The sequence below is a fragment of the Petaurus breviceps genome, unplaced genomic scaffold (genome assembly GCF_028583685.1).
Source record: "Petaurus breviceps papuanus isolate PSGF00001 unplaced genomic scaffold, PetGlider_PUasm1.0 64, whole genome shotgun sequence".
In the NCBI taxonomy this organism is placed as follows: domain Eukaryota; kingdom Metazoa; phylum Chordata; class Mammalia; order Diprotodontia; family Petauridae; genus Petaurus; species Petaurus breviceps.
The window spans coordinates 3,081,238-3,102,918 of record NW_027186428.1 but is presented as its reverse complement, the minus strand read 5'-3'; the positions used below and the strand labels follow the sequence as shown (position 1 = coordinate 3,102,918).

General features: G+C 36.5%; 1 protein-coding gene and 1 non-coding gene across 7 annotated transcripts in view; both read left to right on the top strand.

The window, feature by feature from the left end:
• Positions 1-21,681, top strand: part of PPP1R13B (protein phosphatase 1 regulatory subunit 13B) — a 133,738-nt gene that overhangs the window by 11,792 nt on the left and 100,265 nt on the right. The window lies entirely within an intron of this gene.
• LOC138173804 (small nucleolar RNA U109) lies at positions 583-718 on the top strand. Its single transcript, XR_011171538.1, has one exon. It is a non-coding gene; the product is annotated as a small nucleolar RNA U109 (small nucleolar RNA).

Genomic DNA, 21,681 nt, shown 5'->3' with positions numbered 1-21,681 from the left:
TTATTAAAAGTAGAAGACTAAAGCCAAAGCAAATATATATTTCCCAAGCTTTCAGTGTTTTAGAGCTATTATTAATTCTGTTCAAGGAAACAGCAGAATGTAAATAACCTTTCATATTAATATATTTGAAAACTTTTCAGGTGTGTAGCCTTTATTTAAATTGAAGGTAAAACACATTTTTAAAATTAACATGCACATTTTTAAAATGTATATTTATAATACATATATAAATTATATATACTTTTTAAAAAATTCAAATTCTTTTATAGTATTATACAGGTTTCCTTTTCTATTCCTTAGTAAACCAAGCTGGTGACTATCCAAGTCTTAGAATCATAGAATGTACATCTTTCACAGGCATCATTTGTGTTAAAAAATAAAGTGTAATTGACCTCATTTGATTTTGGTACAAAATAATGATGTGCTGCTTAGCTCTTATTTTCCATTATTACATTGAATCGCTCATTTTAATCTGCTGTGCTATTTGAAGATCATGTTATTGTTGTATTTGGAAAGGAGCTAAATACCTTGTTTAATTCCTTCATTGTATACATGGTAGCTAATGTTTTATTTTAATTCTTCCTGCATGTAGAATTTTTTGTGCTTCTCATTAATAGGAGCATAAATATATTCAAAACATGCTATATAAAACATGGGAGTGTTCAGGGCTGCCAGCCTTTCAGGAAAGGCTGAGTAGTAGTATAATTCTCCTACATTGAAAAAACCTGAATTTTATTACCCACCATATTAAGACATGTATCTTGTGGTAGAGTTTAGGAAATATTATACATTTTTTCCTCCACAGAAGATTCACTCTGTAACTTCATTAGGGTATGGAGGTGGCCCTGGGTTCTTGAAGGTATGTAAATGGATCTTAAGATCTTGTAGGGTGAATTCTTTGGCCTTTGCAACATATGAAAAAGAAAGAAAGGATTAAAAGTGGTCCTTGGTCATATGTTTCTGTTTCTCCATTGTTCATAACAGTGGTCAAAAAGGACGCAAAGCATTCTGAGCATATCGTTCTGAGGCTCTACTGTAAATGTGAGCTCTTGGTCCCACAACCAATGAGCTGAATCTGTACCATGTCAAAGAAACTAGAAGAGAAAAGGAATATGTAAATAAATAGAAGGATAGTTCTCACAGATGTTTGTTAGGGAGGCAAACAAACAAAGCAAGTGGAGTTGGTTTTGTTGTGTACGTATGTAAAGGCAACAAAAATCATTTCATGCCACTTTTTCTGCCATTTGTCTTGCAGTAATCATGATAATCATAAATAAAAAAAAGCCTTGAAGACAATTATATTTTATGCCAATGTCTAATGCAAAAGAAGAGAAATAATGTGAAATTATATTTAAAAAAATTAAACTGACCATATCTTAAAAGACAAGAATGACTAGGAAATTCTAAGAAATGACTAAGAATCCTTTGTTGGTAGCCCAGCAGTTAGACCATTGATTTCTAAGTGGAATTGGTTTCTAAGGTCAAAACCACACAAAATTAGAAGAAAATTTAATAAGAGAAAAATGTATACTGCATGCAATTATTATAGATCTATTGGTACCAAAAATGCAAATGAATAATGAAAAAATCTTGATACAGATTAACATGGCTGTCTACAGACATTTAACTGATAAGGTAGTCTCCACAATAAAGATGCCTAAAGAACTCCAGATTAGTTTTAGCTGGTAGACACCAGGTTTTCTTTTCATAAGGAGAGACTTGATAACTAAATTCAAAATATAATCTTATTTGCAAAACTTGCCTCATAAAACAATAAAGAGCAGTAGCATTTTAAAAAAAATCATCGCTTGAAAGCTTGGTATGAGACCAAACTAAGACAAATAATTCTAAAGGCATTCATGGATGAGTTCAGGAGGACAGCAAGTAGATTTAAAAAATGTAAAAGATCTGTCAGTTACATTTTGCATGATTTCACATGTATAATTGGTGTATTGCTTAGGGAGGGAGAGAATTTGAAACTCAGAATTAAAAAAAAAACCTTGTAAAATAAATAATAAACCTTGAAAATAAGATAAAGAGTGGATATGTCAGCATTTCTAGAAATTATTTGCATAATTTGTTTTGGAGGCGATAGTTTTGAAAGTACTGAATTTATTTTCAAGATATCTGTAAGAGTGGACAAAGTGTTATTTAAAAAAAGATGATTGAAACATCTATGATTAACAACTACTGATGTAATCTTATTTTCTCATTTTTATAAAATCTTTATGTATGATCAACTGTGATTAAAATGTGAGAATGCAGTGGGTGGTTTTTGCACTGATTTTCAAAGCAGTTCACTTCTTCAGAATTACATGATTGAAAGTTGTATAAAATAGAACCCATTGTATAGGTTGTTTGATTGCAAAAATATTTGACTCAGTAGAACAAAATGCCATCTTAAAGGTCCTCCTGCAGCATATCTCCCATATATATGTTTATTTGCTTTATAAATTTTATGTAAGTATATAAACCAAAACCACAAATCACCACATATTGCTTTTTTTTCAGTCATTTCAGTTGTGTTGACTCTCTATGACCCCATTTATGGTTTTTTTAGTAAAGATACTAGAGTGATTTGCCATGTCCTTCTACATCATTTTATAGGAACTAGGAACTAAGACAAATGAGGGTTAGGTGACTTGCTCAGAATTGAGGTCAAATTTGAACTCGGGAAGTCTTACTGACTCCAACTTGGTACTTTATTCACTGTGCCACCTAGCTGCCCCAAATCACCATTATATTTCTCCCAAATAGTTAAACAAAATAGTATAGTGCTATGATTGACAATTCCTATACTTGTACATTTTAACTTAAATGGAATGAAAACTGTGTACTTTAAGTTTTTTTTTTTAAAACGGGCTTCTGTCAGTATAGTCCACTGTATTTGAATTTGCTGCTGTTAAATGTCATCATTCACTAGCTGTGCATTATTCTTTTGGTTCTATTTTCTTTACTCTACATTTACTTGATATATCTCTCTATTCCACATGGTATTGTATTATCATGTACCACAATTTTTTCAGCCATTACCCCATTTGTTGGACACAGAATTTGTTTTGGTAATATAAATAGTGCTGCTCTAGAGATTTTTTTTTTTGCTTTTTGGAGGGCAATTGGGATTAAGCTACTTGCCCAAGGTCACATGGCTATTTTTTGTGTTAAGTGTCTGAGGTCACATCCGGACTCAGGTCCTCCGGACTCCAGGGCTGGTGCTCTACTCACTGCGCCACCTAGCTGCCAGCTGCCCTTATAGATTTTTTTTGTACAGAAAGGTCTTTTCTTTCTGTCAGTCTCATTGAGGGTAAAAGTAGGATCACTGGGTCTCAGAGGGTTTGAAAAATTTACCATTTTTATTGCAGAATTCTATATTGCTTTCCAGACTAGTTGTTAGATCATTTCACAGCTTCACTAGAGATAAACCAATATGCCTATTTTCCCCGATTCTGTCCACATCTACTTGGCCAGTTTTGTTATAAAGTTGTTTTAATTTGCACTTCTTTCATGATTAATGCCATCCACTGTGTTAGGATTATACAAGATTACTTGATATACACACACCCAGAAATTTGTTTAATGATTCTGTGATTGTTGATATAAAACAAGGTCATATTTACTTTGCCAAAGATGTTTGCTGAAGCCTGGTGTAGTAGAAAGAGAGATGAATCTAGGAATCAGGAGACCTAAGTTTGAATTCTGGCTCTGCCACTTTACCTTTGTGACCCATGGCAAGTTACTTAATCTCTTGGCCTCAGATTCCTAATTTGTAAAATGAGATAGTTGAACTAGATGGCCAGAGTATCTTCTAGTCTAAATATGTTTTTATAATCTTGAGCCCCAAATGGAAAAACTCTCTGTAGATAGTACAGTTTTCCAAACTTTACTATTTGTAGATGATTTAATACTGATTTCATTAAAGATATGACTTTTGCAGTTTCCTAAGTGAGGTCCACTGAAATTTGCCTAACAGTTCCCATAAGAAAAATCAAATACAAAATGCCTTTTGTCTAACTTGTGATACATAGTAATGGGCAGCTTCTTGCTTGAGTCTGTATGTGTATGTGTATAATCTCTGTGTGTGTGTGTATGTGTATCTATGTGTATATGTATATATTTTGGGTAGGCTTTGCAATTCAGTGATGAGCTGGACCTCTGTTTGAATTAGTTACAAGAGAAAAAGCTGGATTGGTTTTGGGAATATGTGCAGCTCTTTTAGTGATCTCAAGCTGCTTCCTGAAAAAGAAAACTATATTTTTAGTGCCAGTAATTTACTGATGTTATACCATGTTATGATTCATACATTATGGTAGTACATAGTATTGTGTCTATGATTCATCAAACACTGCAGTCTCTGAAGTACCAGAATTTTGGGTGACTCAAAGGACAGTAGAGAGCCATATGGTGGGTATAAGTAGGCTGCAACAATAACATCTACCTGTGAAAAATGATATAATAGTGTATGATTGGAAAAGGTAGAGGGCCAGTCATGTAATGAGAATGTAGGATCAGAAGTTGACAGCCTGAATGCTGCAGTAGTGCCTCTGGAAGGTTTTAAAATCTCCAAACCTACAAACCTCTCCTAAGTATATTAGGGAGGTCTTTTGTGAGGGTTTATGGTAGTATATGAACAAGAAATGTCATAGGATAAGAAGACCTGATTGAGTTTTAATCTGAATTGTTGAGATCGTGGGTTGATTGTTTAGATTATTTGTCTTTGCAGAAACTAATTTATATTGAATGCATTTTGATATGTGCAGAAACTCATTAATAATTCATGTTTATATGATAATTTAAACCTTGCAATGTACTTTCATGGGTGAAAGTTGCAAAGAGACAAATTTAGACTTGAAAGAAGGAAAAAAACTTCCTAATGGAGCTATCCCAAAGTGGAATGGACTGCCTTTGGAAAGAGTGCATTCCCTCTCATTTGGAGGTCTTCAAAAGAAAAGACTTAAATGATAATTGGTTGAGTATTGTATGATTTCGTCTAGATGGCTTCAGAAATCCCTTCTAACTTTGGGATTCTCTGATTCTGAATATCTAGTAATTTAGTCAAAATAATGCTTTTTATTTAGTAGAGTCATAACAAACAAAAACGTTTTTCTTTTCCTGAGATGTATGATCTGTGTTGGGACATCTGATAGTAGAAAGATCCTAGGATCAGCAGGGACAGAAGTCAGTCAGGTAACATGAGTTTGGATCTAACTCTGCACAGTCTATAGCTATTTTGTAAACTAGAGAATGACATTTTCCTTCTCTGGGCTTGTTTCCTCATATATAAAATACTTGCTAGAGAATCTTTTAAAAAAAATTTCTTTTTTGCATTTTGGAGGGGGCAAGGTAAGGCAGTTGGGGTTAAGTGACTTACCCAAGGTCACATAGCTAGTAAGTATTAAGTGTCTGAGGCTGTATTTGAACTCCGGTCCTCCTGACTCCAGGGCTGGTGCTCTATTCACTGTGCCACCTAGCCGCCCCCTCGCTAATCTTTAAGAATTCTCTGTGGGTCTAACATTTTCTGTAGTATAGCATAGTATCTAAGAATGTTAGATTTGAAATCAGGAAGACCAGGATTCAAATTCTGTGTCTTGAAATTTACTCTGTGTGAATGTTGTCAGTTGCTTAATTTATCTGAACATCAGTTTTCTCATCAGTAAAATGGAGATGACACTAGTAGTATCTGCCTTATAGAGGTGCCACGAACATTCAAATGAAATAAGGTATGTAAAGAAATTTGCAAACTTTGAAATACTTTTTCTTTCTGCTGCTATTATATGATTCTGTTGTTGGGATTCCTGTCAGATTAGACCAAAATGGCAGTAAAAAGTAGTAGCCAGGTACTAGAACTGAAATTACATTATTTTTCCTGGTTTGGGCTGTGGTTTGAAGGAATGAAATGATAATAATCACTCTTATGCTGAATGAAAATCAGTCAACAAGCTAAAGTTCTAACTGAAAGTTCTGTCTAAACTAAAGTTCTGTCTTTGTGATAGCACTGTTTCAAACTCTGGGGATAAAACAAAACAAATAGTTCCTGACCCCAAGGAGCTTACATTCTAACAGGGGCAAACAACAAATACACAGAACATTTCATGCAAGATAAATAGATTGAAGGTAGAGTGGGAATGCACTTGGGAAAAATCACTTTTGGTAGCTCAGTGGAGGATAAATCTGAGTAGGTAGAGAGAGACTTGAGGCAAGGAGTTCAGGTTAGAAGACTCTTAGATAGTCTAGGTCCAGCGTGGGGAACCTGTGGCTTCAAGGCCATATGTGGCCCTTTAGGTCCTCAAGTGTAGCCCATTAACTGAATCCAAACTTCACAGAACAGATACTTTGCAGGTTCTCCACCCCTGGTCTAGGTAAACCCAAAGGGATTATGTGAGTGGAGAGAAGGGAGCATGTGTGAGAGATGTAGGAAAAGAAATTATAAAATTTAGCAACTGATTGGCTATGTGGGGTGAGTGAGAGAGAAGAATTGAGCATGTCAATTTTGTTTTGGGGAAGGTTTTGAATCTGGTTGACTAGAAGGAGCCTTTAGAAATAGGAAATTTGGGAAGAAAGGGAGGGTGAGGGGAGGAGATAATCATTTAGTTCTGTTTTGGACTTGTTGAGTTTGGGATACCTGTGGGACATCCAGTTTGAAATGTCCAAAATGGCGGTAATTCAGAACAATAGCTCATGAGAGAGATTAGAACTATATATATAAACTATGGAAATCATCTTCATAAGAGATGATAATTGAATCCTTGGGAACTGATGAGATCACTGAGACAATAAAGAAGAAAAAGAAGAGACTTCAGAACAAATCCTTGAGAGACATCTGATAGTTAAATGTTAGGAATATATAAACAGGTCTATGTTTCGTAGTCTTGTAGAATATTAGAGCTAGAAGCAACCTTAGTATCTAGTTCTCTTTAATTTTACAGATAGATAAACTAAAATCTAGGGAGAGAGTAAGTAAAGATTACAGTAGTAAATTGCACACCTGGGATTTGAAACCCATTTACTCTGACTACAAGTCCTATGTTCTTTTCACATTACAACAGACTTTGTTAGTCAAGGTAGAGCCAGACTAATTTTTCCTGACTTTCAGTGTAAATCTTACTGATTAGCCATGGGTTTTCACTCTGAGGGTAGCATTTAGGCCAGGTTTATAAAGGGGTAAATTTCTTGTTCAGTCATTTTCAGTGATGTACAACTCTTTGTGACCCTATTTGGGTTTTTCTTGGCAAAGGATACTGGAGTGGTTTGCCATTTCCTTCTCTAGAACAGAATAGTAGGGCAAGAAAACAGGAATGTTTCATTTTTTTCTTGTCCTTTGTAGGAAGTTTCTTTGCAGAAAATTGACAAGGCTGACAGGGATTAGGCTGTGGTTATATGTAAGTATCTACTATTTGTTATGCTAATGATGAAAACCAGTAAGGTGTTTTTTTTTAAAAGGTCTGCGTTCTCTCTCTCTAATGGAAAAACCCTGGATGAATTCAGTGTGGTCTGACTTTATGTTCCTTTCTCACAGTGTTTGGAGAAGATTATTTCTTTTTTTTTAAAATTAATTTTTATTTAGCATTTTATTTTTCCCAGCTACACGTAAAAATAATTTTTAGCATTTGTTTCTAAAACATTGAGTTCCAAATTTTCTCCACTTAAGGCAAGCAATTTGATATAGGTTTTACATGTGTAGTCATGTAAAACATATCCATTATAGTCATGTTGTGAAAGAGAACATAGACCAAAAAAACCCCCAAAACTTCAAGAAAAATAAAGTTTAGAAAAAGTATGCTTCAATCTGTATTCAGACACCATCAGTTCTTTCTCTGGGGATGGATAGCATTTTTCATCGTAAGTCCTTTAGAGTGGTCTTGGATCATTGTATTGCTGAGAATAGCTAAGTCATTCACAGCTGATCGTTTCCCAATATTGCTGTTACTTTGTACATGTCACTTTGTACACAGTACATTTCACTTTGCATCAGTCCATGCAAGTATTTCCAGGTTTTTCTGAACTCCACCTGCTCATTATTTCTTATAGTATGGTAGTATTCCATGATAATCACATACCTCAACTTGTTCAGCTATTCCCCAATAGATGAGCATCTCAATTTCTAATTCTTTGCCCCTAGAAAAGAGCTGCTATAAATATTTTTGTACATAGAGATCCTTTTCCTTTTTTTTTTTTTTTTTTTGATCTCTGTTGGGATATAGACCTAGTAGTGGCATTGCTAGGTCAAAGGGTATGCATGTTTTATAGCCCTTTGGGCATACTTCCAAATTGCTCTCCATAATGGTTGAATTAGTTTGTAACTGTACAAATAATGCAACAATGACTCGTTTTTCCCACATCCCCTCCAACATTTGTCTGCCCTATTAGCCAATCTAATAGGGTATGAGGTAGTACCTCAGAATTGTTTTAATTTCTATTTTTCCAATCAATAGTGAATTAGAGTATTTTTTCATATGGCTTTGATTATCTCATCTGAAAATGATCATATCTTTTGATAATTTATAAATTGGAGAATGGCTCTTATTTTTTAAAATTTGTCTCAGTTCTCTATACATTTGAGAAATGAGGCTGAGAAGATTATATCTAATGATTTTTTTCAAACAATCAAATGAAGACTTTGTGTGTAACTATATTTTGTTGTAAAATTTCATGAATTTACATGTGTTTATTCTGACCTACTCAGAAGTTAAACATTTCTTGTTATGCTTAAGCAGCTTCACATCAGTGTGTGTTTATTGTTGTGGACTCTGTTTTTATAAAGCACTAGCGACTATCCCCAGAACCAACTGTCAGCAACCTGCAACCCAGATACATAGCCTTGATAGAAATATATGCCTGTAGGTGAACAGTGCACATAAGATGAGGATAGATTGAAAGACATTTAGATTTGTAATTTTGAGAGTTGGTAACTTCATTTTCTAAGAGGCCATTATGGTATAGTGGAGAGGCTGGAGTGAGAAAAGATTGAGGTTTGAATTCTGCAACCGATACACTACCTTGAGAATTTCTTGAAGGATGATTTCTAGGCTCTTTTTTTGATCATGGCTTTCAGGTAGTCCAATAATTTTTAAATTATCTCTCCTGGATCTATTTTCCAGGTCAATGGCTTTTCCAGTGAGGTGTTTTACATTGCCTTCTATTCTTTCATTTGTTTAGATCTGCTTAATAGTATCTTTTTTTGTGGGGGAGGGGCAACTGGGGTTAAGTGACTTGCCCAAGGTCACTTGGCTAGCTTTTATGTTAAGTGTCTGAGGCCAGATTTGAACTCAGGTTCTCCTGACTCCAGGGCCAGTGCTCTATTCACTGTGCCACCTAGCCACCCCGTGTTTAATCGTATCTTGATTTCTCATAAAGTCATTAGCTTCCATTTGCTCCAATCTAATTTTGAAGGAATTATTCTCTTCAGTGAGTTTTTGAAATTCCTTTTCCATCTGGCAAATTTGACTTTTTAAGGCATTCTTCTCCTCATTGGCTTTTTGGGCCTCTTTTGCCATTTGAATTAGTCTGTTTTTTAAGGTGTTATTTTCTTCAGTATTTTTTTGGATCTCCTTTAGTAGGCTCTTGACTCACTTTTCATGATTTTCTTGTATCATTCTAATTTCTCTTCCCAATTTTTCCTCCACTTCTCTTACTTGATTTTCAGAATCCTCCTTGAGTTCCTCCATGGGACCAGTTAATATTTTTCTTGGAAGCTTTTGATGCAGGAGTTTTGCCTTTCTTGACTTCTTCTGGTTCCATGTTTTGATCCTTTTTGTCCCCAAAAAAGGATTCTATGGTCTGATTGTGCTTCCTCTGCTTGCTCATCTTTCCAGCCAATTACTTGACTTTTGAGCTCCTTGCCACAGTAGAACTCTGCTTCCAGAGTGAGAGAGCTGTGTCCCAAATTGCTGGGGTTTTCACAGTTGCCAGAGCGATGAGGGGAGTGCCCTCTCTACATCCACCACAAGCTCTGGCGTACTCGCGTTTCTCACCCCAGGACCACTGCCCAAGAGAGGGACCCAGATCCAAGCAGGTCAAAGCAAGAGTGATTACCCTCTGAATGGTTACTTGGTCCCCCTGTGATCTGCAGGCCAGGAGCTCTGGAGGCAGCCACATGGCAGCAGCTGCAGCCACTGGGCCTCCTCAACTCTCCACCCTGGGGGCAGAGGGTGGATGTATTCTTCCATCATGCAATTCCAACAGAGTTCCCCACTGACTTTTTACTTTGTCCTTGGTGTTTATGGGTTGAGAAGTCTGGAAACCACCATAGCTGCTGGTGATTCACTCTCCTGAAGTCTGTGCTGCTGATCAGGGTGCCCTGGGTATGGGACCACATGGCTCACGCGGGACTGCTCTTGGCCTGCAGTTGTCCTGTTTGATAGACCCCTGCTGTCAGCATGCCAGGCTGCCTTCAGTGGGAGATTTGTTTCTGTCACTTTGTGGGTTCTATAGCTCTTAAAATTTGTTTAGAGTCATATTTTACAGGTATTGGAGGTGGTTGGAATGGGAGCTCAGACAAGTTCCTGCTTTTACTTATCCACCTTGGCTCTACCACCAATACACTATTAATATGACCTAACCATGGGCAAGACATTTAAACTCTAAACCCATTTTTTCATTTGTAAAAGGGAATTTATAATACTTTATAGTCCCTGCCACACAGGGCTGTCATAATTCTTAGATGGGGTAATTAAGTGCTTTGCAAACCTTAAAAGTATTTTAAGTAGCTCAATTACTGTTACACTTAAAATGTCTTTTTAAAATGGAAAATTTTCTAGGATTCTTTTACTAAGCATTAGTAACATTTTTAGAAGAGTTTCATATGGAAATGGAATAATATGTTTTATATTTTTTGGTTTTAGATTGTCATTCCTAATCCCAGTTGCACATAGTTATTGCAACATACCGAACAATGTTAATGTCAGACTTTCTCTTCCATGGAACTTACCTAATTAGGTGAAACTTTATCCAGCATATCACTCTGCTGTCACAACTGTAGTCTGGCTTGTTTCACTAGAACATCTTATCATGTCTCATGTCCTTAGTGCTTAAATTCAGATGCCAGTTGGCCTGAGAGACATCTATTTAAGTATTTTTCTTTTTGTAGTGAACAGATTTTTATTTTAGACTACAGACACTATTACTTTTCCCTTTAGCTTAATGCACTTCACATGAAAATATTTTGAGAAATGGTAACAAAAAGGCTCATAAGCAAAACAAAAGAAAAATCTTGGTTTTCAAGAACTGGACTTAAACAGAAAAAGAAGAATTTAGGAAGAATAAATGGCAAAAAGGTAGGAATGGTTGTGTAGAATATATATATGTTTTTCTTATACTGAATTTTTAGAGTTATTTATTTTAATTTGAGTGTAACCCTACTAGTTCCTTATGCTTTGTTTTAGGGAAAATGGTAAGAATAAACTTTATGGACCCACAGACAGATTAATAACTTTTTTTTTGTAGGCATAAACATATCTTAGCTATGGTCAGACAAGATGAGGAAATACCATATTGAAGTTGTTATTCATAAAAAAAAGTACTGATGTTTGTACTGTTTGAATATTTGGAAAAAAAGCTATGTGTGAATGTGTATATACAAATGTATGTGTGTGTGCATATAAGTATGTCTATATCTTTATATGCTTGTATATATTTATGGAACTGACCTACTCCATAGAATTGGAATACAGATTTTTGCCTACTTTTCACATGAAATGGACATATAGCAGGGAAGACTAATTTAAAGCAGTTCTGTTAGTAGATGTTGGATATAATACCATATGTGGCCAAGATTGTCTCAAATGATGAAGGAGGTTTTGTAGGAAAGAGTATAGACTTTTTATTTTTTTAAAGCAATCGGGTTAAGTAACTTACTCAAGGTTATACGGCCAGTTATTTCTGGGTGTGGTGCTAAGTATCTGAGCCCAGATTTGATCCCCAGGTCATCCTGACACTGGAGCCGGTGCTCTTACTCGCTGTGCTACCTGGCCACCCCTAGACGTTTTCTTATTAATGAGATGGCTATTTTCTGTTAACTAAAGTGCCATAATTTACAAAGTCATGGAATATTGAGTTGAATGGATCTTTAGGGATCATCTGGTCTGATTCCCCCCTTATTTTGTCAGAAGAAACTGAGAAGTTTCAGATAGTGGTATAGAAAGGATTAGAATCTGGGTCATTTATTAGAGAATATTGAACTAGGATTAGGACCTGGGTTAGTGATTTTTCCACTATGTCATGTAATTATAAAGTTCAGAAGAAAAAAAATCTTTTGATTTCAGAAATTTTTTTCCCCCCAGATATAAACATCACAGGTAGGAAAAAACACTAGGAATTGTAAAGCAGATTAGAAAAAGGGTAGACTAGGTGGTGCAGTGAATAGAGCACTGGCCCTGGAGTCAGGAGGACCTGAGTTCAAATCTGGCCTCAGACACTTTAACACTTACTAGCCGTGTGCCCTTGGGCAAGTCACTTAACCCAATTGCCCTGACTTTGCCCCTCCAAAAAAAAACCCAAAGAAAAAGGGTAGAAAGGAGTTTAGTGAAACTATGGAACATTTAAAAAATTATTTTTGTTTGTCTTTTTATTTTTCATGGTATAAAGTGCATGTGATATTTTTCTCCTGCCTAGCAGTGACTTAAACTTTTATATTGAGACCCTGAGGCCTACGAGGTTTTTTAAAAGAAAGTATCATTTTTTCCCCCACTTAATAGTATTTTATTTTTTTTCAACTATGTGTGAAGATAGTTTTTATAAGATTTTTGAGTTTCAATTTTTTTCTCCCTTTCTTGCTCCCTCTCCTCCGTCCCCAAAATGGCAAGCAATCTGATAGAGGATATATATACAGTCATATTAAACATATTTCCACATTTGTCATGTTGTGAAAGAAGAATCATAACAAAAGGGAAAAAATCATGAAAAAGAAAAAAACTACCAAAAAATAGTATGCTTACATCTGCATTCAGACTCCATAGTTCCTTCTCTGGATACGGATAGTATTTTCCATCATGAGCCTTTTGGAGTTGTCTTAGATCATTGTATTGCTGAGTAGAGCTAAGTATATCAGAGTTGTCATCACACCACGTTGCTGTTACTGTATATGATGTTCTCCTGTTTCTGCTCACTTGTTTCTATGTCAGTTCATGTAAGTCTTGTAAGGTTTTTCTGAAATCTTCCTGCTCATAATTAAAAGAAAATATCATCATAGTGGAAAGGTTAAATTTGAATGAGTTCCCACCAGAACATGCAGTTTTGAGGTGTGAGACATTATAGAAAAGTTGTATAACCTCCAAATTTGAAAAGTTTTGTATAGTGTTACAGTATTTGAGTGTACCCTTTATTATAATTCAACCATTTAATGAGGATCAGTGAGATAACAGATGTAAAGTATTTTTCAAACCTTAAAGTAGCATATCAGTTGTTGTTCTCCTGAGCAGCAGCATGGCTAGAGAATGGAAAGTCTTGCATCTGTGTGACCTTGGACAAGTCACTTAACCTCATAGTGCTCTAGGCCAGAGATTGGCAAACTTCTGTAAAGGGCCAGATAGTGTAAATATTTAGACTTTGTGACCCCAAAGGCAAAATCAAGTATATTATGTAGGTACTTATATGATAAGAGACAAACAAATTGCCATATATTTTATTGATGAAATTAAAAATATAATTGAGTAAAAGTTTTTGTAATGCAGGTTTGCTAATGAGAAATTATTTTTGGGGGGAATGTAGGATAATCGAGGTTCAGAATTAATATTCCCTGTTATTAAAATTGATTGTGAGTGTTCATCTATTAATGCTGATCTGTAATGAGATTTTGCATATTTCATCTTTGAAAATGTCTTCACACAGATGTCTTTTCACCAGCTCAATAAACTTTTCTTGCATGGCTAACATATTCTACTCAGAAACTTTGTGGCCCCATTTTCATTTTTTGTCTTTGTCCAGAAATTTTGCCATGATATTCCATTTTAAATTTTCTAATTTTTCTGATGACTGCATTTCTGTAAGTTGGTAACATCATGATGAGTGCTTAATCTGGTAATATCAACATATATTGTATTCTTTTAGCATGGCTATAGTGTCATTACATAATAAACACAATACTTTGCCATATAATTCAATAACAGCATAATCCACGTTCCACCATGCAGGGCAACATTCATAGTCCATTTTTCCTGTTTTGACATCATAGGTGTGCACTGGTAATAAAAACAAATGTTATGCAGTAGTATGTATGGCAAAAGTTATAACTGTATCACTACAGTTTGTAGTGTGATGACGAACAGCAGTATGTAGAGATGAGAGTCCCATGTACAATCTCATATCTGTGGTTAGTCCCAAAGAATTCAGACAGTATGAAGATGCCCATCATTTGCATCTTGTCTATGAATTCTTTGTGAGCTTCATATAATTTTCATGTCATGAAATATTATTCTTTTAAAAAATTCTCCCCTCCCCCTAACTATTTAATGATGTAAAAACTCTTCTTGACTCATGGGCTGTATCAGAACAGGAGCCAGCTTCAGATTGTTGACCCTGCTCTAGGCAGCTTTGTAAGACTGTAGGTTTTAAAGAAGGTGGCACTTTGGACTCATAGAAGGAGTTTCCTCACCAGAGTATTTATTCCCTCTACCAGTGAAATCACAAGTCAGAAAAAAAAAAGTTCAACTATTCAACCAATATTTATTGGAACACCTTGTTACCCATGTGCAAGGCCTCTCAGGATACAAAGGCAACTAGAGTAGAGTTCATGAGATCTGTAAAATCATTGCAATGAGTATTTCTCCCTCCTGCTGTGTAGATTAGAACCTTACCCACACCTCTTTATCCTGTGTACATCCTGGCAGTATCCTCTAGTAAATCTACTAGGGATCCACCCAACATGCTTGGGGAGCTTTCCTTTAGATTTCTTCACCTTGTGTTGGCATATGTACTTTGTAAATAGAGAAATAAGTATGTGGTAATTTGAGGAGAGGTACTAATGACATGGAAGTATCATGGAAAGAGAAGGTGGCACCTGAGCCAAACCTTGAAGGGAGAGAAGGATTCTGAGAGGTGGAGATGAGGAAGGTTCATTTCAGGGGTGTGTGAAAGATAACCTGTGAGAATGCATGGAGGAAGGAGCTAGTGTGTTTCATTTAAATAATAGTCCTGTTGACTGTAATATAGACTGCATGAAGGGAGGAAAATATTAAATAGAGCTAGAAAGGTAACTTGAAACCTTATTGTGGAGGCCTTAGGTGACAGGTTGGGGAAGCTTTTATTTTGTCTTTGGAGCAGGAGGAAGTTACCAAAGATTATTTAGGAGACCTGTGCTTTAGGAAGTATTCTTTTACATTTGCTAAAATCCTTCAGACAATTATAACTCAAAATGTATAAATGTTACATAAATTTTGTTTCATAGGATTCTAGACTTGGAGGCAGTGGGGGGTGCAGGGGAAAGTGGGTTGATTGAGTGTGGAATAGGGAATTTTAGGTCAAATCCTAGCCTGCTATTTAGTACCTGTATGACCATGGGCAAGTTAATCTCCCTGGATTTTTGTTCCTCATCTATTGAATGAAGGGATGGACCAGAGCACATCTACAATTCCTTCTATCACTAGAACAGTATGGCCCTATTCTGTTGATGGTTGTTATCAGCAACCAGCAAAGAGTTGGAATATCATCCTGTAACCTTAGGGGTCACTTAATCCAAGCTCTTAATTTTATAAGTGACACTGAAGATGAGAAAGGTGAAGTGATGTGGTTGAAGTCACATAGTGAATAAGTGGCAGTCTGGTGAGGGTCTATCAATAAGCAAATGGTCAGTCAGGGTACATTTATTAAGGACTTTTAGTACAAGCTAGCCTCTGCTTTCAGGGAGCTGACATTCTTATGGGGGAGATAACTGTGTACATACTAATACATATCTAAAATATAAATAGAAAGTAATCTCAGAGGGAAGACATTGACAGTTGGAGTGGATGAGAAAAGGCCCTGAAGGTGGGATCAGAACTGAACTAGAAGAGGAAAGAGTGTACCAGGCATGGGAGACACCAGAGAAAAGGCCCCCCGGGGGGGGTGAAAGGACCCGTGAGAGGGGCACCAAGCCCGTGTCGCTAGATGGTGACGATGAGGAGCGCGTAAGGAGAATGGACAGGCAGAAGGGGCCGGCCTGCGAAGAGCCGAAAGCCAGAGCACTCCATGGTCCATTGGGGGTCATGAAGAGAGAGTCACTGTGGTTTATTGAGCATTGAGGTGACGACAGCTCTGTACTTAATGGAGAAGTTGGATTTGATTGGGAAAGACTTGAATCAAAGAGATCAATGAGCTATTAGAGGCAGTTAGGTGGCTCAGAGAGGTTAAGGCATTGGGCCTAGTGCCAGGAAGATCTGAGTTGAAATCTAGCCACCAGTACTGTGTGACACTGAGCAAGTCACTCAGTCTCTGCTTCAGTTTCCACGCCTGTAAATTGGGGTTAATAATAACACCCTCTTTGCAGGGTTATTTTAAAAGATCAAGTAAAATAACATTTTTAAAGTCTGTAGCATAGTGCCTAGCACAGAGTAAGTGCTTATTCTCTTCCCCTTTGTTGCAGTAGTCTGGGTTAGAGGCAATAAAGGCTGGCACTGGAGTGGCAGCTTTGTGAGAATGAGATATGTGTATAATTAATAGATACACACGTATATAATGTATATTATATATAATATATACACATATGTATGTGTATAATTAATACATTCATATATATATATAAATAAAATTATGATGTAAAACCAGAGACATAAGAGTTGGAAACAGATTGGATTTTGTGGGATTAATTCAGGTGAGGAGATGAAGATGATCCTGAGGTTGGGGGCCTGAGGATGGGGGAGGATGGTGGTACCTTTGACAGAAATAGGGATAGTCAGAAAAGAGGGGGTGGGGTTTGGAACTGAAAGATAATTAGTTTAATTTTGAACATGTTGAGTTTGAGATAACTATAGGACATCCCATTTCACCTGTCCAATAGGCAGTTTTTTTTTTTTTTTAAAGCAATCGGGGTTAAGTAACTTGCTCAAGGTTACACGGCCAGTTATTTCTGGGTGTGGTGCTGAGTATCTGAGCCTGGATTTGATCCAGGTCATCCCCATGCTGGAGCCGGTGCTCTTACTTGCTGTGCTACCTGGCCGCCCCTCCAATAGGCAGTTGTTGATAGGAAACTGGAAGTCAGGAGGGATGTTAGGGCTGGCTATATAGGTCTGAAAATTGTCTGCAAAGAGATGATAATTGAATTCATGGGAAATAATGAAATCAAAGATCAGGCAAAATAGTATAGAGATAAAGAAAAGGGCCAGAATGGAGCTGTGGGGAACATCTGTGATTAGCTGGAGTACCTTGGAAGATGATCCCAGCAAAGGAGTGTGAGAAAGAATAGTTAGACAAGTAGGAGGAGAATCAGAAAAGAAGCAATAGTGTGAAAACTAGAGAAAAATATTCAGCACTTTGGAGAGAGCACTTGCCAGTGTATAAAGCCTGACTGCATAAAGAGTGATAGAGGAGGAAGTGGAGGTAGGTACTGGTTGTAGATGGATTCCTCAAGGAGTTTGCAATCAGAGATGGTCAGATTGAGTGAGGATGGATAGATGACAAGACATGATTATCTTGTAGATAATATAGAAACATCTAGTAGATTGGGAGAGACAGATATTTGTGAGCAAGTCAGATTTATTAAGTGTTGCAGTGTTCCAGATGCTGTGCTAAATGCTGGGGATAAAAAGGCAGGCAAAAACAATACCTTTTTTAAAAAAATTAATTTATTTGTTTACTTTTAGTTTACAAGGTTCAGTTCCACATTCTCTTAAGTTTCAAATTTTCTTCCGCCCCCATACCTTTTTTCAAGGAGCTCACAATCTAATGGAGAAGAACAACATATAAACAGCTATGTACAAAACAAAGATTTCCTGTGTGTGTGTGTGTGTGTATAATAAATTGGATATAATCACAGAGGGAAAGGATAGATACTCACAGGGGGAATGGGCAAGTCTTCTTGTAGGTTAGATTTTAGCTGAGACTTGAAGGAAGTCAGGAAAACCAGGTTGGGATGATGAGGAGGGAGAGAATTCTAGGTATGGGAGACAACTACTAAGAATGCATGGAATCACAAGATGGATCATTGTGTTCAAGAAAAAGGAAGGAGGGCAGTATCACTGGATCAGAGTGTATGTAGGTAAATAAAACATTAAGAAGACTGGAAAGGTAAGAAAAGACCAAGTTATGTAGGGTTTTACAAGACAGCATTTTTATATTTGATCATGAAAGTAATAGGGAGCCCCTTATTAAAGGGTGGTGGTAACAGTATCAGTTGAATAGTTTTTTTGATGGGTGGACTAGAGTGGAGAGACATGTGGCAGGGAGACCAACCACTTGACTATTGTACCAATCCAGGTATGAGACAATAATGGTCTGTACCAGGGTGAGAGCTAGGTTGGGGAAAATCGAAATTACTGAGGGGATAAGCTGTTGTAGCAGACATGCTGGGATGTCATCATGGGTACTTTTAGAGGGGTTGGTAAAAAGAAGGGCTGCCTCTTGGTGTGGGGATGAGGCTGAAGGAGGAAATAGTGGAGGAACACACCTGAGTCACATGAAATGAAGAGAGGAGAAGAGGGAGTTCTTGGCAAACGGCCTCTGTCTTTTTCAGTGAAGTAATGAGGTAAAGGGTGGAGATAGGAGGGCCACAGAAGGCTTGCGGAAGGACAACAATGTTTGGGACAGCCACTGTGGTTCATAGGATAGCCAGTCAGTTAGGGAGAAGGCTTTTTGAAGAAGTTCCTCACCGGAAAGTTGATCACTAAGTGAACTGTTTTGGCTACAGAAGGTTAGGGGAAAAAAAAAGTCTCAGGCATGGAGAGATTGAGATCTTCATCTGTGGAGATAGGACCAACATAGGCAAAATTGTGGATTTTTTTTGAAATGTCAAAGAAGTTACTATTCAGTAACTATGGTAACCGTGCTACATATTGTATAAGTAAGGCCAAGGCAAGCGTCATAAATGAAACTTGTCTGGCCATATAACCAATCTAAGCAGCCATACTCCTCCATGCTCTATGACTTTATTAAGACTCACAACCACAGTGTTTAAGTATAGGTCTTCAAACTGTGAACATGACAGATTGTAAGCATGGAAAGGAATTGCTAAAAGTTTTGCCTGTGTTCATTGAAGGAAACTTTTCACCTGGGTTCATTATAGTCACCTCGAATCATAGGCTCATCTGTAATAATAATAACATTTTAAAACTCACAGAGCTCCTTTGTGTTAATGTGTTATCATATTTGATCCTTAGAACAATTCTGATGGAAGAGAGACGTTTACTTGTGGAGGTTGGAGGGATGGGAACAAAGTTATTCCCCTGTTCTTCTTTAAGCTCTGAATCCTAATCTTGCATGTACAGAACATTAACACAAATAAGTAAGGAGAATTGGGTATAAATCTCATTTACTCCCCTGGTTTTAGGAGGAAAAAATACCTTAAGTGAATTAAGAGTTCATATTGGCTCATTTGGATAGTTTTTTTGGTGAGTCTTCCTGACTTGAGGGCCAACACTCTAAACACTGTACCACTTAGCTGCCCCTCGATATTCAGTTGCATCCCATTTCTCCATAACCTCATTTGGGGTTTTCTTGGCAAAGATACTGATTTACCATTTCTTTCTTCAGCTCATTTTACAGATGAGGAATTGAGGCAAACAGGGTTAAATGATTTGCTCAGGGTCACATGGCTAGTAAGGGTCTGAGGTCAGATTTGAACTCAGGAAGATGAGTCCTCCTGACTTCAGGCCCTGTACTCTATCCACTGGGTCACCTAGCTATCTGGTTTTTGGGGGAAACTACAGGCAAAATGTTGAAAATTAATAAATGCATTGTAGAGGTTTAAGGTATCAAAATTTTCATGAAGTCAGCATTTTGCTATGTCCTTGCCTTTCTCAAAAGGGTAATCTATTTATTCATTATTATATCTATTATATTATATATAATATGTTATATATAATATTATTATAATTAATAATATTATTATTAATTTATTATTGTTGGCTATCTCCAAGTGCTTATGGACCCAATTAGCTCTATAACTTTCAAATTAAGTCATTTTGGTTAAGAAGTATCAGTCCAGCTTATGAACCTGAAATTCTTGTCTTATTACTTGAAGATCCCACTTCTATGCTGAATATTTTGGGTCTCATACTATCAAAAGAGATTCATCAGGAATGATCTTTTTGTGGGGGGAGAGGCAATTGGGGTTAAATGACTTGCCCAGGGTCACATATCTAGTAAGTGTCTGAGTGAACTCTGGTCCTTCCATCATGATCTTGAGCAGGATTTTGTTAACAGAGAGCTGGTCTACTTCCAAACTAGGAGAATATTTAATTTTTAGTTTTGAGAAGCAACCATTCAGTAATAGTGTGTAGCACAAGTGCAACCTCAGAATTGCTATGTGATCCTGGAAGAGTCACTTAACTTCTACTTGCTTTAGTTTCCTCAGCTGTAAAATGGGTATAATAATAACACCTACATCCTATGGTTGTTGTGAGAATAAAATGAAATAATATTTGTATAGTGCTTTGCATAACTCAAAGAGCTATATAAATGGTAGTTATAATAATAATTTGTGCTTAATAAATGCTTGTTGACTCAATTCACATTTATATACTTTCAAGCTTACAAAGTATTTTACCTCACACTAACATTTTTGAGATGTAGTTAGTTAATTTTGCCATTTTATAGATGACTAAACTAAAAGGAAACATCTACAGTTGTAGAAGTCCCCGACTTTAGTAAAATATTCTGTGAAAGTCAAAACTTATCAGTTCAGAATTTAGTATTTTCTAGTATACCTCCAGAAATGACACTTATAAAAAACGTTTTTTTAAAAAAATGCTTGTTAGAGATATGCATTTATTACCCTTGAGCCTACAAAGAACTTTAAATTTCGACTAGCTATCCTCTGGGGCATATGAGTGTCCCCCTCATCTTCCAAAGTGCAAATATAGTTTTCTATATTTTGCCTTGCAAAAAATTTATGATTTAATATACTCAGTACTAACAGAAATGTTATTTCTATATTTTGAATATAGAATATTCTATATAGAAAAAATATTTCTATATTTTGCCTTGCAAAAAATTTATGATTTAATATACTCAGTACTAACAGAAATGTGTCTGTGTTGGAAGAGAAGAGGGTCAAAGGATTGGTGAGTGAGAAATGTCTTACATCACCTAGATTCCTAGTAGTGAATTGAGGATAATTTAGGTTAGGATTGGATTAAAGCAAAATCACCCCACCTAGCCTCATAGGAATGGATTGAGGATAATCTGGGGTTGGGTTGCATTAAAGCAGAATCAAAAATAAGCATGCCCTGCTTTGAAGACTTTCCCAGAATCAGACCAGTCTTTGTGTGCCAGGGAATAGGGTGAGGCAGACAGATGAGAGAAAGGGAACCTGGAAACAGCCAGAGCCGTTTGTAATCTGTAGGGGGAGCTGCTGAGCGTCAGAAGAACTATATTGGCCTAGTGCTCTTTCCACGGCCTTATGCTGGTTATATAGATTCTTTGTCTTTAGAGGTTTAGGGGAAGAATCTAGCTATGGCAAATTAGTTAATTACTAATTACAAATTAATTACTGCAAGTCTAGCAACTGGTATTGTTCTTTTTTTTTAGGCCCAAGTATATGAAAAGTTATATACACAAATA